Genomic DNA, 17,783 nt, shown 5'->3' with positions numbered 1-17,783 from the left:
CCATGTAACATGTTTGTCACTAAAATGTTATTTTCTCGTCAAATATAACCTGCTTGCCGAAATCAGATACATGATTTCCGAGAAAATAACATGGTTGCGAAAACCATGTTACATGGTCGCCATCCAAAAATAACATTTTGCTCTTAAAACATGTTTGAGGTGATCATATTCCTTCTCTGGGTGCATGCATTCACATTTTACATTTTGCTAACTGACATTTAAAGCCTACGTGAAAACGGTCTTAAAATAAATTCAGTTAAATTAAATTATCAAACTCACACCACTAAAACATTTTACCAAAATTAACAAAATTTTATTGCTATCGCCAGTCGATAAATATCTTTAGCTAGTCTATTAACATTTTAATTATGTATTATTTTTAAATAATAAGTGCTAATATATGTGTAGATAAATAAATAATTATGTGTAGAAAATATTTATATAATAGTTGGTTAAAATATTTTTAATAATAAATTTTTTATGTATTATTCACACACAACAAAAGGCAAAAAAAAAATGTTTGCAATTGCAATCATCATTGTAGTGGTTGGTAGTTTGTGTGATACTGTCGTTGTTGTTGTTTTTGCCCAACAAATCAATAATTGGTGAAAGTCATTTATTTGGATGTAGCTAAAAATAAAAACAAAGGCATTTAAAATAGCAACAATAACAATAATGGAAGCAGAATCAACAGCGGCAGCAGCTGCAGCAGCAGCAACAGCAACAAATCAACTAATCAAGTTGTGTGCAAAATTTTTGCCTTATCCAACAGCCGTCAGATTGTCTGTCAGACATGCAGTCAGTTTGTTAGTTAGTTAGTCTGTATGTCATTTAATCCGCCACCGCACTTAGCGGGGCTAGCCATCTCTTGTTTGGCCTTCTTCAAACTCTTTAATATGAGAATTGGCTCATTCCAACATAGTCGTATACAACCTAACAAAACATCTATACCTCCACTACCTCTCGCCCCCTTTCCACTACACTCACCAAAACTATGATGGCAATAGTGAAAATGTGCAAAAAAAATAAAGATCTTTCAATTATTTGATTTGATTTTGCTAATAAAGCAACAGAGCCAACTACGACAACAACAACAACAACATGAATACATAAAGAGTAATCTCATCGTATGAGATTCACAAGTTTGGTGGGGAAGGGCACTGCTAGAGAAAAGGAAATATCAAAATCATCCAAATCAATCGAAAACGAAACAACAGAAATAGAAACAACAGAAAAAAGTGCAAAAACTAAAAATTTGCCAAATCTATCATCCCTACATCTTTGTTATTTAACATGCATACATACCTACTTGATGATATTTTATACCGTACTTACTTTGGTTAAAATTCTAAGCTTTGGTCAATATAATGACTCAAATAAAAATTATTTTAATTGAAACTTATATTGAATTAAAGTTAAATTAAATTAAATATCCCGAGAGAGAGAGAGAGAAAGCCAGTATCATCGATTTTGAAAAGTCTGGCACGTTTACCCTTACCGGTAAAAAAAGAATTTAATTCAATTTCAAAAAGGTCACCAAAATTCACAACATCTACGGAAACACCAATGGTATCAAGTGCGTGATCATACTTTATGAAAATGACTAAATAATTCCATATTGCAAAGGCGTATATTATAACGCTATAGCCATTTGTGGCTAATCACCAGTATATATGTACATGGACACAAGTACATTTTGCACTCCAATACCAGACCAAAAAAAAAAGAAATCTTAAAAAAAAAAACTTTGTATATTTTTGCCAGCTACGACTGCCGATGCCACACAACGACGACTACAAGGCTACAAAAAACAAAATAAAATATAATGAAGAGAAAAATTTTGTACCTATTTGCGGAATATTCGTCAACTCGTAAACCTTTTGTGGTGTTACTTTAGATTTTTGCCATGCGATGTAGTGTGGTGTAGTGCGCTAAGGGGTTATACTACTACCCGCCTTCATTATCCCTTCTTGTCCATCTTGCTATTTATCTATCTATCCATTTATTTAGCTATCAACCTATAACTATGGGCCTTTGTGTCCAAAGATAATAAAAGAGGAAGATGGGAGATTGGCTTGCGTCATACCAAATGTTGCATTTACCACATTAGTTTAATACATGTTTGTAACCTTTTAGTTGTTTTTAGTTTTTATTTTTTAAATGAAAAATTTAATTTTCTTAATGAAACAATGATAAATTTTAGACAACAACTACATTTTCCCCTTTATGGAAATTTAGTTCGTGCTCTTAATTTCTTTTTATGTGCATTTTAATGCTATGTCAATACTTGTCGTATACGCGTTTGGTTCGAGTATTAAACTAATGTGGTAAATGGTTTGATGTGCTCAGTAGCCAATATCCCATCTTCCTCTTTTATAATCTTTGTTTGTGTCTTGCATTGTTTTGTTTTGAAAAAAAAAAAACATCTAAACAAAACGTCAGACCGACCGTCCCATAGACAAATGCCGACTATGGCTGCCTAAACTTGACTACTCGTTTCTTTCATACACTTATGTATATAGTATTTCGATTTTGTTTATTTTCATTTATTCATTTCTCATTTTGATTTGGATGTTGTTACCCGATGCTTATGTTGTTGTTGTTCTTGGTAATCTTTTTGTCCGCTTTTTGAAAACTATACGCAACTGATTCGACGACGAGTAATCGTGCTAATCTACCAAGACCTACTAAGTATACAACGAACAAATTTCATTTGCGAATAAAAAGCATCATAAAGAAGAGATAAACACTCAATACACAACTTACACACCATCAACAACAACAACAACAAAAGCAACAAAAAGAAACGATTGAAAATCGCCAACAATTATAACGCCATATGTTACGCCTCTCTGTAACACCAACGACCTCATCGTAGTCATATTATAAACGGCGTTGTTGCCACAACTGACGGCTTTGACGTTGTCATCCCCAACCACTACTACATTTCTGTGTGACACTTTGACTTATTGTCATTGTGTCTCACGTTTTTTTGTTGTTTTTTTTTTTTATATTTACATACATTCGCATTGAATGCATAGATGAATGGTATGTACAACATCTGTAGGTATTTTGCTTTATATTTATATACATGTCTTATTGTAGTACTATTCTATGTATATACATATATACTCTCAATACTCTGTCATGCACAAAGTACAAATATATTTCTATATATACCTGTAAAATGTCTGTCCATTTTTTATATGCCATTTATATACATCGACTAAACTATAAAAATTTTATTCTCTTGAAGAAGGGTTTGCTATCGAAATAGAATACGGGGAGACGGAGAGGGATCATTTTATTTTTTACAATTAGTCGATCTGTCTGTCATCGGGGCGAGTGGGTAGAATTACGCGCGACAATCGACCACAATAATTATTTATTTGAATTTGTTTATAATATTTAAAACCAAAACAAATCCCAATGTTGTCAGTATTTTTTTCTTTCTTTCTTTCTTTCTTGGGATGATTTTGTAAATATAGAAAATAGTAATTTTTACAGTAGGCAACAATCAGTCCATGATGATTGCATACAAAGCTAACGTCATTTGACAAATGAACACACATATATGTACATATGCCTTATTCTCTTAACCTTGCTTTGATATTGTGAACATTGTGTCATGTTTTAAGACATTGTTTTTTTCTCATTTCCAGGTTAGATTTGACATTGACTTAACCTCTATTTTATTTCTGTTCTGTAGATTAGTCCACAAAAAAATCTCCATTACCACACATATATAAAAATATAATAAAACTTTCTATAGAAATAAATTTTTGTCAAAAATTTTCTTTAGAAATAAATTTTTGTCAAAAATTTTCTATAGAAATAAAATTTTGAGAAAATTTTCTATAGAAATAAAATTTTGAAAAAAAAAAAATTCTATAGAAATAAAATTTTGACAAAATTTTCTATAGAAATAAAATGTTGACAAAATTTTATATAGAAATAAAATTTTTATGATTTTTTATCTCATAATCTCGGCTATAGGTCTATAAATTAAACTTGAAATTGACAAATTTTGACAAAAATTTCTATCGAAATAAATTTTTGATAAAATGTTCTATAGAAATAAAATTTAGACAAAATTTTCTATAGAAATAAAATGTTGACAAAATTTTCTATAGAAATAAAATTTAGACAAAATTTTCTATAGAAATAAAATGTTGACAAAATTTTCTATAGAAATAAAATTTTGAGAAAAAAATTCTATAAAAATAAAATTTTAACAAAATATTCTACAAAAATAAAATTTTGACAAAATTTTCTATAGAAATAAAATTTTGACAAAATTGTCTATAGAAATAAACGTTTGACAAAAAAATTTCTATAGAAATAAACGTTTGACAAAATTTTCTATAAAATAATATTTTGCCACAAATGTCTATAGAATTAAAATTTTGACAAAATTTTCTATAGAATTAAAATTTTGACAAAATTTTCTATAGAAATAAAATTTAGACAAAATTTTCTATAGAAGTAAGATGTTGACAAAATGTTCTATAGAAATAAAATTTAGACAAAATTTTCTATAGAAATAAAATGTTGACAAAATTTTCTATAGAAATAAAATTTTGAGAAAAAATTCTATAAAAATAAAATTTTAACAAAATTTTCTACAAAAATAAAATTTTGACAAAATTTTCGATAGAAATAAAATTTTAACAAAATTTTCTATAGAAATAAAATTTTGACAAAAATTGTCAATAGAAATAAAAGTTTGATAAAATGTTCTATACAATTTTGACAAAAATTTTTAATAGAAATAAAATATTGACAAAATTTTCTATAGAAATGAAATTTTGATAAATTTTCTAAAGGAATAAAATTTGACCAAATTTTTTTTTTAAATAAAATTTTGATCAAATTTTCTATAGAACTAAAATTTTAACAAAATTTTCTATAGAAATGAAATTTTGATAAATTTTCTAAAGAAATAAAATTTGAACATTTTTTTTATTTCAACAACATTTTCTATAGAAATAAAATCTATAGAAATAAAATTTTGATAAAATTTTCTATAGAAATAAAATGTTGACAAAAAAATTTCTATAGAAATAAACGTTTGACAAAATTTTCTATTAAATAATATTTTGCCACAAATGTCTATAGAATTAAAATTTTGACAAAATTTTCTATAGAATTAAAATTTTGACAAAATTTTCTATAGAAATAAAATTTTGATAAAATTTTCTATAGAAATAAAATTTTGATAAAATTCTCTATAAAAAATAAAATTTTGACAATATTTTCTATAGAAATAAAATTTTGGACAAAATTTTCTATAGAAATATCATTTTGGACAAATATTTGGCAAAATATGCTATAGAATTACACTTTTGAGAACATTTTCTATAGAAATAAAGTTCTGAAAAAAATTTTCTATAGAAATAAAATATTGAAAAATTTTTTTTTATAGAAATAAAATTTTGACAACATTTTCTATAGAAATAAACGCTTGACAAAATTTTCTATAGAAATAAAATTTTGAGAAAATTTTCTATAGAATTAAAATTTTGATAAAATTTTCTATACAAATAAAATTTTGATAAAATGTTCTATAGAAATAAAATTTAGACAAAATTTTCTATAGAAATAAAATGTTGACAAAATGTTGATAAAATTGTGATAAAATTTTCTATACAATTTTGACCACATTTTTTATAGAAATAAAAGTTTGACAACATTTTCTATAGAAATGAAATTTTCATAAATTTTCTAAAGAAATAAAATTTGAACAAAAAATTTTTTTAACAAAATTTAAATCAAATTTTCTATTAAACTAAAATTTTCTATAGAAATAAAATTTTGACAAAATTTTCTATAGAAATAAAATTTTGACAAAATTTTCTATAGAAATAAAATTTTGACAACATTTTCTATAGAAATAAAATTTTGATAAAATATTCTATAGAAATAAAATTTAGACAAAATTTTTATAGAAATAAAATTTTGACAAAATTTTCTATAGAAATAAAATTTTGACAAAATTTTCTATAGAAATAAAATTTTGACAAAATTTTCTATAGAAATGAAATTCTGATAAATTTTCTAAAGAAATAAAATTTGAACAAATTTTTTTAAATAAAATTTTGATCAACTTTTCTATAGAACTAAAATTTTCTATAGAAATAAAATTTTGACAAAATTTTCTATAGAAATAAAATTTTGACAACATTTTCTATAGAAATAAAATTTTGATAAAATATTCTATAGAAATAAAATTTAGACAAAATTTTTTATAGAAATAAAATTTTGACAAAATTTTCTATACAATTTTGACAACATTTTTTATAGAAATAAAATTTTGATAAAATTTTCTATAGAAATGAAATTCTGATAAATTTTCTAAAGAAATAAAATTTGAACAAATTTTTTTAAATAAAATTTTGATCAACTTTTCTATAGAACTAAAATTTTCTATAGAAATAAAATTTTGATAAAATTCTCTATAGAAATAAAATGTTGACCATATTTTCTATAGAAATCAAATGTTAACAAAATTTTCTATAGAAATAAAATTTTGGAAAAAATTTTCCATAGAGATAAAATTGCGATAATATTTTGTATAGAAATAAAATGTTGGCGAAATTTTCTATAGAAATATACGCTTGACAACTTTTTCTATAGAAATAAAATGTTGATAAAATTTTCTATAGAAATAAAATTTTGATAAAATTTTCTACAGAAATAAAATTTTGATAAAATTCTCTATAGAAATAAAATTTTGATAAAATTCTCTACAGAAAAAAATTCCCTATAGAAATAAAATTTTGATAAAATTCTCTATAGAAATAAAATTTTGATAACATTTTCTATAGAAATAAAATCTTGATAAAATTCTCTATAGAAATAAAATTTTGACAAAATTTCCTATAGAAATAAAATTTTGGACAAAACTTTCTATAGAAATAAATTTTTGGACTAAATTTTCTATAGAATAAAATTTTGGACAAAATTTTCTTTGGAAATATAATTTTGGACAAATATTTGGCAAAATTTTCTATAGAATTAAAATTTTGAGAACATTTTGTATAGAAATAAAGTTTTGAGAAAATTTTCTATAAAAATAAAATATTGACAAAATTTTTTTATAGAAATAAAATATTGACAAAAATTTTTTATAGAAATAAAATTTTGACAAAATTGTCTATAGAAATAAACGTTTGACAAAATTTTCTATAAAATAACATTTTGAAAAAATTTTCTATAAAATAACATTTTGCCACAAATGTCTATAGAATTAAAATTTTGACAAAATTTTCTATAGAAATAAACTGTTGACAAAATTATCTATAGAAATAAATGCTTGACAACATTTTCTATAGAAATAAAATTTTGTATAGAAAAAAAATTTTGACAAAATTTTCTATAAAAACAAAATTTTTACAAAATTTTCTATAGAAATAAAATTTTGATAAAATTTTCCATAGAAATAAAATTTTGATAAAATTGTCTATAGAAATAAAATTTTGATAAAATTCTCTATAGAAATAAAATTTTGATAACATTTTCTATAGAAATAAAATTTTGATAAAATTCTCTATAGAAATAAAATTTTGACAAAATTTCCTATAGAAATAAAATTTTGGACAAAACTTTCTATAGAAATAAATTTTTGGACTAAATTTTCTATAGAATAAAATTTTGGACAAAATTTTCTTTGGAAATATAATTTTGGACAAATATTTGGCAAAATTTTCTATAGAATTAAAATTTTGAGAACATTTTGTATAGAAATAAAGTTTTGAGAAAATTTTCTATAAAAATAAAATATTGACAAAATTTTTTTATAGAAATAAAATTTTGACAAAATTTTCTATAGAAATAAACGTTTGACAAAAAAAAATCTATAGAAATAAACGTTTGACAAAATTTTCTATAGAAATAAACGTTTGACAAAAAAAAAAATCTATAGAAATAAACGTTTGACAAAATTTTCTATAGAAATAACATTTTGTCAAAATTTTCTATAAAATAAACGTTTGACAAAATTTTCTATAAAATAACATTTTGCCACAAACATTTTTGAGAATTAATTAAGAATTAAAATTTTGACAAAATGTTCTATAGAAATGAAAATGTTGACAAAATTGTCTATAGAAATAAACGCTTGACAACATTTTCTATAGAAATAAAATTTTTTACAAATTTTTCTATAGAAATAACATTTTTACAAAATTTTCTATAGAAATAAAATTTTGAGAAAATTTTCTATAGAAATAAAATTTTGAGAAAATTTTCTATAGAAATAACATTTTGCCACATATGTCTGTAGAAATAAAATTTTTACAAAATTTTCTATAGAAATATAATTTTAAATTGAAAATTTCTAAAATTAACTTACATTTTATTTTTGTTTTGTGTATGTAGATGAGTTATTGTGTATTGATGGTGAAATTTATTTCTAATAATAAAATTCCATGAAAAATATGTATTAAATGTATAACTGCTTGGTGATAGAGTATTACGATGTATCTACGTAGTTCATAGTAAAAATATTTCACAATAAAAACGAAAAAGACCAGAATAACAATCAGTATGAAATAGAGAGAATGAAAAAAATCAGTATTTACAGATAAAATATCTCAGAAATATTTACATACAATTCTACATATACCCATGTACATATATTTTTTGTACAAAAATATATATGTGTGTGTGCACACGCTTATGCATTCCTAGAAAGAAAAAAAAAACAAAATAATAAAATCATGGCAGTGCAAATATTAACATATAAATTCACCTATATTTAATAAAACACATACATACTCTATTTGTATGAAGTTTGTATATATGTATGTATATACCTCCATACGATTATATGAGAATGTATGTATATATGAATCATATGTATGCATGTATGTAAGACGATCGTTCATAAAATGATTTTAATAAATATGAATGCAAAAATAAATATGCATAACGTAGATATATAAAAAAATTCAACCAGAAAATCTTTGGTTGATTAAAACCTAGCATTACAAACACTCGAAATAGAAGAATTAATGAAAGCAAATGATTTTCACATTTTCCGCAAATTCGATTGTTTAATTTAATCGCGATCTATTGATTGAAGATCATAATGTGTATGCATTTAAAAATAAGTCTGCAATAATTTATCCATCAATAGAATTAATTTATCCATCAATTACACTTAACAATAATCTTAACGATAATGCAATACACTACAAAAGTAGACATTTCCAATGGAAATCCTCTTTATGCATTAGTGCGTGTACTAAATATGTAAACATTTTACTTGAAGTGTTGCCAGATGCCTTTATAAACGAATGACGAAAGTGGCGCTCTATAGACTGTTGGTAAAATCATAACGAATATCGGACAATGACTTTTTAGTTTTTTTTTCGAGTTATACATTGTTGTTGTTATTGGTGTTTTTCTTCATTTTCATTGGTGACCAGGCTTTATTATAAATTACTCTACCACTAATTTCTCTCCTCCCATCTTGCCTTGCTTCTTATGCTCCATGTGTTGTTTTTACAGTTTGGCTCATTTGCCGATATTATTCACCACTCACTCACTCTAGTTTGGCAGCGGCTTCCCACCATGCATACATACGAAGTGTCAATGGCGGTCGATTAACTGTGCTCTATGTGGCCGGCTTATATTGCTACAGTCTAATGGCTGGTTTTTGATGTTGTTGGTGTTGTTATTATTCTCACCAGACGTAATGAAAACATAGTGCATAACTGTAATTTCAACAAACAACATTGGCAATAAGAAACTGTTCTTCTATTAGCGCAAACTTTCAAACAAATAAAATATTCGGAGGAAAAACAAAAACGTTAAGCAGAACATAACATAACACCGTGCATAAAGATGGATGCATAGACAAACGGACAGAGACAACGGACTGAAACAAGTTTTCAGTGTTTGAAAGTGCTTTTTTGGTTCTTGTTGTTGTTGTTGCAGTAGTAGTTTGCAATACAAAGAGACAACTCCAAAGTGTTTCACCAGACAAACAAAATTACATTCTCTATTAATGGTCGTAATAACACAGCAACAAACGCAACATTAATCCATTGGCAAACATTCCTATCTCTACTTAAAAGAAGTAATATAGGTGGAAGCTACAAAAAACGAAAAAAAGAAGAAAAAATATAAAAAGATTTGCCGTTGTTCTTGTTCTTCTTTCTGTTTATTGTATTTTATGAAGTTTTGTAGTGTCGAATTGCAGCGAGTGATGTGTCATTGCTACCGGCCGGTCATAAAGCAATAGACCGATGAACACCTTGAACAGCAAAATTGAATACCCACATATTTATAAAAAAAATATGCAAAAAAAACTTTTCCTAACATAATGGTGAAAGATTCATTCATTTTTGGTGTTTGGTCGAAACTGGGTTTGAACCCACGACCCTGTTTATGCAAGGCGGGCATGCTAATCATTGCATCACGGTGGCTGCCAAAAAAGCTTCAAAACAAACAAAAAACTCCGAAGGACTGGAACGCCTATTCATAACATATAATCTGAATGAATTAAGAACAAAACTTTGGGATCATTCTCCCAAAAAATGTTTACCAATAAAAATAACATCTGGCAAAAAATGTCATACTCAACCAGGGTTGATAAAGTTGACACTTTTGTACTTTTTTGATACTATTTGAGTATACGCCAGTCCAAATCAGTTTATCCTTAAAGACAATTGGAATTTCTCTCAATTCAAACAGTTTTGTTTTGGACGCCTAAAGCCTTAGGAGGATGTTTGTCTATGCAAAGAATTTAAAATATAACGGTGATAAAAAGGAGTCTATCGTTTATCGATAACATTTCAATCCCAAAATTCATGAAATTTGGTATTGCTGGTATAAAGGCCTTCACCAAAATGAAAAAAAGTACCTTTTGACTAGGGTTTCCATATGGATAATTTTCAAAAGAGAACTTTCGCTTTAAAAAAAAGAGAACAATTTAACTAAAAAAGAGTTTACAATAAAAAAATTCTTTATTAAATAATTAATAATTTTATTGATGTTAAAATTAAAATAATAATAATAGTTTCTAATGATAGAAACAACGAAACAATTATATAAGAAAACAATAAAAAACAAAAAGAATCACATTTTCTTACAAAATAAACAAAATAAATCGACGACAACGTATTGGCGTATTTACGTCGTACGTTCAATTACATATATTTCTAATTTTTACGCCGTACGTCGAAACGTCGCAATTGTGTTCCGGCCTTTAATTTGTCAACAGATTTAACCCAGTAAACAATTAGTGGCGAACAATTGTAGCTAATTCCTACTAAGTAAATAAAATTCCATCAATCTAGGATTTTTTTTTGAAATAGAGTACATAAAGAGCACTGTTAGACAAAAAATACGGCACCATAAAAATACGGCACCAAGAAAGAGAGTGAACAAAAAGATACGAACACAAAAAGAGAACATGTTCTCTTTAAAAGAGATGTAATGGACAGCCTACTTTTTACTTAAAAATGTTCCATTTCGAAGCTGATTCAGTTCAATTTCCAGAATGCTATTTATCATCCATGTCTCCCCATATGAGTGCTGTTATAATTAGCAATCTACTTTCGGAGCATTACGTATACATTTCCTTTTTATCTCTCAACTATACTGACCAAAAAATATCACAAATTTCATTGACTCAATTTCATGGCTATCAACAAAAAAAATTAGTTTAATGAACCTCTTACCTTTTTTTTGTTGTATCAACTACAACATAGTTTCAATTAGCCTTGTCATTATACACTGCCTGCCGCACACAGCCCAGGCGACTTTAATATCACAAATACATACATACACACGCAAACAGACATATCGTCCATGTCATATTAGTCAAGCAAAAACATTTATAACCTCAAATAAATACTTGTTATGCGAAAAAATCGTATGATTTTTATATGTGTGATTAATGTAACCGCTGATTGATTTTCCCCACTTTTTTCTACATTCTTTTGTTGTTGTCGTTGTGGTGTTTTTTGTTTCTTCTTAATGTGGGTTGGGGTGAGAGTAAAAGAGTAAGCTTTTGCTGTTTACGCTGAGGGAGATTATCCTTCAATGATATTTCTTTCGGTTGTGTGTGGTGAATATTTTTTTTCATGTAAACTTTAATATTGCCTGTATGTGTGTGTGTGTGTGTGGGAAAAGGATGACAAGGTAGAGCTCAGATGACTCCCACATTTTTTCACCTCCCCCCGCCCCACCATTTGCATGTCAAAAGTTTTGTTGTTTTGCTTGGCCTCCTCTTTTTTTTGGTATGTACTCAACGATACATACAAAAAACGAATGCCTATTCAAGTTGGCCTTTTTGTGAATAAGTTTTCAGTGTGAGGGCGGAAAAAAGTTATGGCGAAAGAAAATTCTAGATTATTTAAATTAAAAATAAACTCATAAAGGTTGTATATACTAATAATAACTGATATTGCTCTGTATATCTTAGTGATGATACATATATTTTTTGGTATATTCTATCAAAATTTTATTATTATATTTTGTCGAAATTTTATTTCTATAGAAAATTTTGTCAAAATTTTATTTCTAGTGGATACCGGTAGTGAAAGGGTTAAGATTCTCTGTTGATTTAAAAGTACATCTGCTTCGGCTTCTCGAATGAAAACAAATGCTCTGTCAATCGTACAGTCCTGTCTTCATTCTGTGACCTCGTTAATTTCGTTGATAGCCTCCCCAACTTCATCCTTTGTCGAGAACGCATCGAGGTCTTGAAATTCTATGGTGGTCTTAATGTTCTGTACCACTGCTTCCTCCTTCAAAGTGCTCGTAATAGTCTCCCTGAAGGTTTCTCTGTTTGCTCCTTTCTCCATTACTACACCCAGAGAAGGAATATGATCACCTCAAACATGTTTTAAGAGCAAAATGTTATTTTTGGGTGGTGACCATGTAACATGGTTTTCGCAACCATGTTATTTTCTCGGATATCATGTATCTGATTTCGGCAAGTAGGTTATATTTGACGAGAAAATAACATTTTAGTGTCAAACATATTACATGGTCACCATACAAAAATAACATTTTGCTCTTAAAACATGTTTGAGGTGATCATATTCCTTCTCTGCGTGTACAAGTATGGATCCGCCTTATGTTTTTCGGACTGTTTGGACAGCTTCCTTTGCCCCCAAACATAGGCATCCATCCATCCGTATAACTACGGCGCCAGGACGTACATTTATCCGTTTTAAACGTGGTTTCCTTTTATACTTCTCTTAACTTCCGATATATTGTCCTCCATAGGATCCTGGGTGTCGCTTGATTCCTTCTTGGCCATCTTTTGGCTTGGCTCGGTGCGCTTCTCTTGTTCTTGCGAATTTGCAAAGTTGGGGTATCTAAGGTAAGATCCCAGTACATCCTTTTCAATATATTGGTTTCTCTGCCTTGTTCCAGATAGTTGAAGTAGTTCTTCGATAGTTACCGATTACTTGAAACAGTTCATCAATCTCAGAGCCTCCGTAGTGAATATTCATACTAATTTTCTTTTGCCTGCCTATCGCTGCTCTCATTTTCCGAAGTACTGCCTGATGCTTCATTGCTTCTTTTGATAGTCTCATCTTTGCGAGTAATAGTTTTGGAATTTCCTCGTGAAATCATTCAATTCTTTGTCGTTTCTTGAGTTGTTCGTAGTTTTACAATATTTAGTATTCGATTCCGCAATAATGCCACGAGGTGCATCCAATCATGTATCTTCATTAGTTGCTTCCGAGCACCTCGGGAGCACTGTCTTAACCTGCGTATGAAGTACCTTAGAGCTTCTTCCAAAGATATATTCCAACTCCCTATTCTCCCGTCTGCTACATTTGTCATTGGAATATTCATGCGATATGGGTTCCAATTCGGAACTATTATGTGTGTCCGAAAATGCAGTTGTCCTTCGAGGTGACCCCGAGGGTCCCTTTGTAAGCAGTGAGATCCTCGCGAGGGCTGACTCAAGACCTTATGGGTACTTGTAATCAGAGAAGGGTCAAACACTGGTCTGAATGTCATATCAACAGAACCTATATTGCCAACTTAATGGTTACGAGGTACAAAGAGTTCTCCAAACCCTGCTAGGGGTTTACGGACCGGTTGTGACAGTCGTCTGAAAAACACTTCTCTGGGATGTCACTCCCAAGTACTGTGGTAATAGAATGCCACATCTATCGGCTCGTAGCTTCTATTCCCATTCCAGGTCCTTTTCTGATTGATTATGGAGTCCACGGGGCCTGCATTCTCCTAACTGCGTCTATCTATAGGACATCCTTGTGGGAGTATGTCCACTTAACTGGCGGCATACGCTCCTCCTGTCGCAAAAAAGTCCGATATACTTGCATTTTTATAACATGCCCTATCCTCTTCGCTCCTCTATTTTTAATTTTATTTTCTGAAATTTACAATGCCTTGTGGGAGTATGTCCACTTAACTGGCGGCATACGCTCCTCCTGTCGCAAAAAAGTCCGATATACTTGCATTTTTATAACATGCCCTATCCTCTTCGCTCCTCTATTTTTAATTTTATTTTCTGAAATTTACAATGCCTTATATCAATACTTTCTTTTTTTATTTTCTGTTTATTGTATATTCATATGGCAGCTTTGTTAGTTTTTCATCATCATGGACATATTCATGTTCACCAACTTGTTTAATATTTAATGTACACATATTTAAAATTTCATTTACTTTAAAACTCGACAATTTAGGCAGTTCTCCATTTTTTTGTTTGTTTCTATCACAAACAACTAACCTTGACCTAAATTCTTAGCTGAAAAACAATTTCTTAATTATACATAATTCCAAAGTCTTAAGAAAATTTCCTTTCTCTCGACACATGCCTTTGTCGATGACCATCACACGTGTCGTCTGTCTATGTCCAAATATGTGTAGAATTGTATATGGCAATTAAATCATTCGGTCAACCCCTATCTGAAAAATCTCCAGAATAACTTCAACAACCCCCTATCCCCAATATATTTTAATTTGTTTTCTCATCCTATCACTACCACACCATATGACAATGGATAAACTACTCTGTGGATTTCTATTGCCTTCGTTGCTGTCATGTTTATTTTGTTGGTACTTTTATTTCACTTGCTACAGTTTTGTTGTCATGTTTTTGATGAGAGCTTTTTTTGTTTAGTTAGTTCTCTCTCTCTCTGGTTCTTGTAGTCTCTTTAGGCAAAAAACAAATCTCTCGATGAGAAAATATGAGTGAGTGTGTGTCTGATTTGTGGTGTAGCAAAAACAAAAACACAAAATCCATTGGATGCAGTCAGCACAAGTATATACACCTTATCGATTTCTGTGCGCCTATTATGAATTAAACAAACAAGACAAATTTATGTTAGTTAATTTTACTGGATTGTAGAAGCGAGTTAGCTAGCAGCTACCTACCTAGCACATAGCAAGCAAGCAAGTAAGTAAGCAAGGCATTCATTTTCTTCATATCCATATCATTCCATTCATTGTTGTTGGTTTTGTTTGTTTATTGTCATCGATGCTCTGTGGTTCTTGCTGTTGTTGCTATTTATTTCTTCCACTTTTTCGGTTGGTTTGCTTTTTGACTGTTGTGCCTGTCTGTCGTGTCGTCTGCTTCCGATTTATGAACCAAAAAAAAAAAACACTCCGACCAAAACAAAAACTATAACAACAAAACAGCAACGACGAATAGAGATTGATGATGTTGAGATGCCTTCTTCATTCCATTGTTAGTCGGTCGTTCGTTCGGTAGGTCGGTAAATTGTTGGTGTTGTTGTTGCTGCTACTATTTGGTGTGTGTAAACATCTGTTAAGTTATTATAAATGTTATAAGAGCTTTAAGACATTTGTTGTCGCTCTTTTTTGCTCTCTTTCTCTCACTCTCCCTCAGTGCCTTGGGTGCAATCGTGTGTCAAACAGTTTTGTTTTGTTTTCGTTTTTGGGTTGTGCGGTTGGGCGGGGGGTGGCTGTGTGGGGGCAACCAGTGTGCCAAGAGTGTGTATTTAATTTGTTTGTCGCATTTGATTTTCTCTAAATTAAAGTGGAAAATCGTAGTTAGTTAGCATTACATGCTTTTTTGGTGTGTGAAAGAGGGCGTTGTAGACTACGATTACACCAAAAAAATTATTTTATTAACAGTAATACAGGAATTCGGCCCAGCACTTCTTTAGTTTTGTTTTTTTTTTTCTTTTCATGACAGTTATTAGCCGCGAAGAAAGTAAAATGCATATTGTTCCATAGATATGTATGTTTAGAGGATACGTGGTGGCTAGAGTATATGTGTCTTGACTATAGCAATAGCATTGTTTGACGAAATGCGTTTTTCGTTGGGTAACAATCGGGAGAAAAAAAGAGATGTCTTCTTCGGGTATTTTTACACCAACAAAAAACGGCAAAATATTCATTATAATGATTGAAGGAGATGTGCTTATGCTGCTGCCTATAATGCTGCTACTATTGCGATTCTGGTATTATTTGTTTGTGTTTTTGTAGCAGGCTTCCACACTAGTTGTTGGTGTTGTTACTATTTTCTTTTCATTCGTTAAATATTGTTGAAGCTCTACTTGCGCTCTGTTGGTATAAGTCATTGTTGCACTGTGGTTCCAATCTTGTCAAATATAAATGGTTATGGTGGCTGAACATAATGGAGACGTAGGGTTAAAATTTAAATTGATATTTTTCGAAGGACCTTCAGTATACTAAAACCAAAATAGCTCTTTTCTCCCTATTGAAATGGAATTTTGATTTTTTTTTTAAATGATGGAATTTTGAACTTTTTTGGTGGTCACGAACATACACTAAAAACTCCACATTTTAAGATTTCCACATTAGGTTGAGGAAATTTTCCAAAAAATAATAATAATAATAAAGTTTAACTACCAACTAATAATTTATTTCCAAAAAATAAGTTAAATTAGGCGTTGGTTAGGTTAGGTTAGGTAGCAGCCCGATGTATCAGGCTCACTTAGACTATTCAGTCCATTATGATACCACATTGGTGAATTTCTCTCTTATCACTGAGTGCTGCCCGATTCCATGTTAAGCTCAATGACAAGGGACCTCCTTTTTATAGCCGAGTCCGAACGGCGTTCCACATTGCAGTAAAACCACTTAGAGAAGCTTTGAAACCCTCAGAAATGTCACCAGCATTACTGAGGTGGGATAATCCACCGCTGAAAAACTTTTTGGTGTTCGGTCGAAGCAGGAATCGAACCCACGACCTTGTGTATGCAAGGCGGGCATGCTAACCATTGCACCACGGTGGCTCCAGGCGTAGTTTAATAATTTGTTCATACAAACATTTAAATTTTTAAGATTTTAAGCTCCTTTTCTGTCTAAGACACATAGTTTAGGAGATATGAGCAAATATATTTTTCATATAAAATTTATGATTTTTGCAGTTTTTAGATTGAACTTCCGATTTTTTGGAGGCGATTGCTAAATAAGCTTTTTTTCGCTTTATGATGCATATTTGGATGGAATTTTCAATTTTCTAGGAGTGGTCACGAATCAAACTCGATTTCGCTCTAGGACGCATTCTGTAGGAGATTTGAGCAAAAGAAAATTTTCATAATAAATATTTCTATTGTTGTAATATTTGAATGGAATTTTCGAGTTTTTGTGGGAGCTCTCGAATTAAGATGAGCAAAAGAAGATTTTCAACATTTTAAAAATTCCGATTTTTGCAGTATTTGGATGAAAGTTTTGATTTTTTAGGGAGATTAGCAAAAGAAGGGTTTCTAAGAAAATTTCGTTTTTTAAGGAGTTGGATGGGATTTTCGATTTTTTGGGTGATTAAGAATTAAGCTGAATGATGAATTAAT

The 17,783-nt window shown here is 29.3% G+C and overlaps 1 protein-coding gene and 2 long non-coding RNA genes across 3 annotated transcripts in view; 1 reads left to right on the top strand and 2 right to left on the bottom strand.

The window, feature by feature from the left end:
* Positions 1 to 17,783, top strand: part of Tlk (Tousled-like kinase) — a 493,920-nt gene that overhangs the window by 424,231 nt on the left and 51,906 nt on the right. The gene's annotated exons all lie outside the window — the stretch shown is intronic.
* Positions 355 to 2,679, bottom strand: LOC142228938 (uncharacterized). Its single transcript, XR_012720290.1, has 2 exons — positions 2,582 to 2,679; positions 355 to 630 (listed from the first exon to the last, which is right to left on the bottom strand). It is a non-coding gene; the product is annotated as an uncharacterized LOC142228938 (long non-coding RNA).
* LOC142230427 (uncharacterized) lies at positions 15,020 to 16,589 on the bottom strand. The gene is made up of 2 exons (XR_012720682.1): positions 15,376 to 16,589; positions 15,020 to 15,291 (listed from the first exon to the last, which is right to left on the bottom strand). It is a non-coding gene; the product is annotated as an uncharacterized LOC142230427 (long non-coding RNA).

The sequence above is a fragment of the Haematobia irritans genome, chromosome 3 (assembly GCF_050003625.1).
Source record: "Haematobia irritans isolate KBUSLIRL chromosome 3, ASM5000362v1, whole genome shotgun sequence".
NCBI classification, from domain to species: domain Eukaryota; kingdom Metazoa; phylum Arthropoda; class Insecta; order Diptera; family Muscidae; genus Haematobia; species Haematobia irritans.
This window is presented reverse-complemented; position numbering and strand designations above follow the sequence as displayed.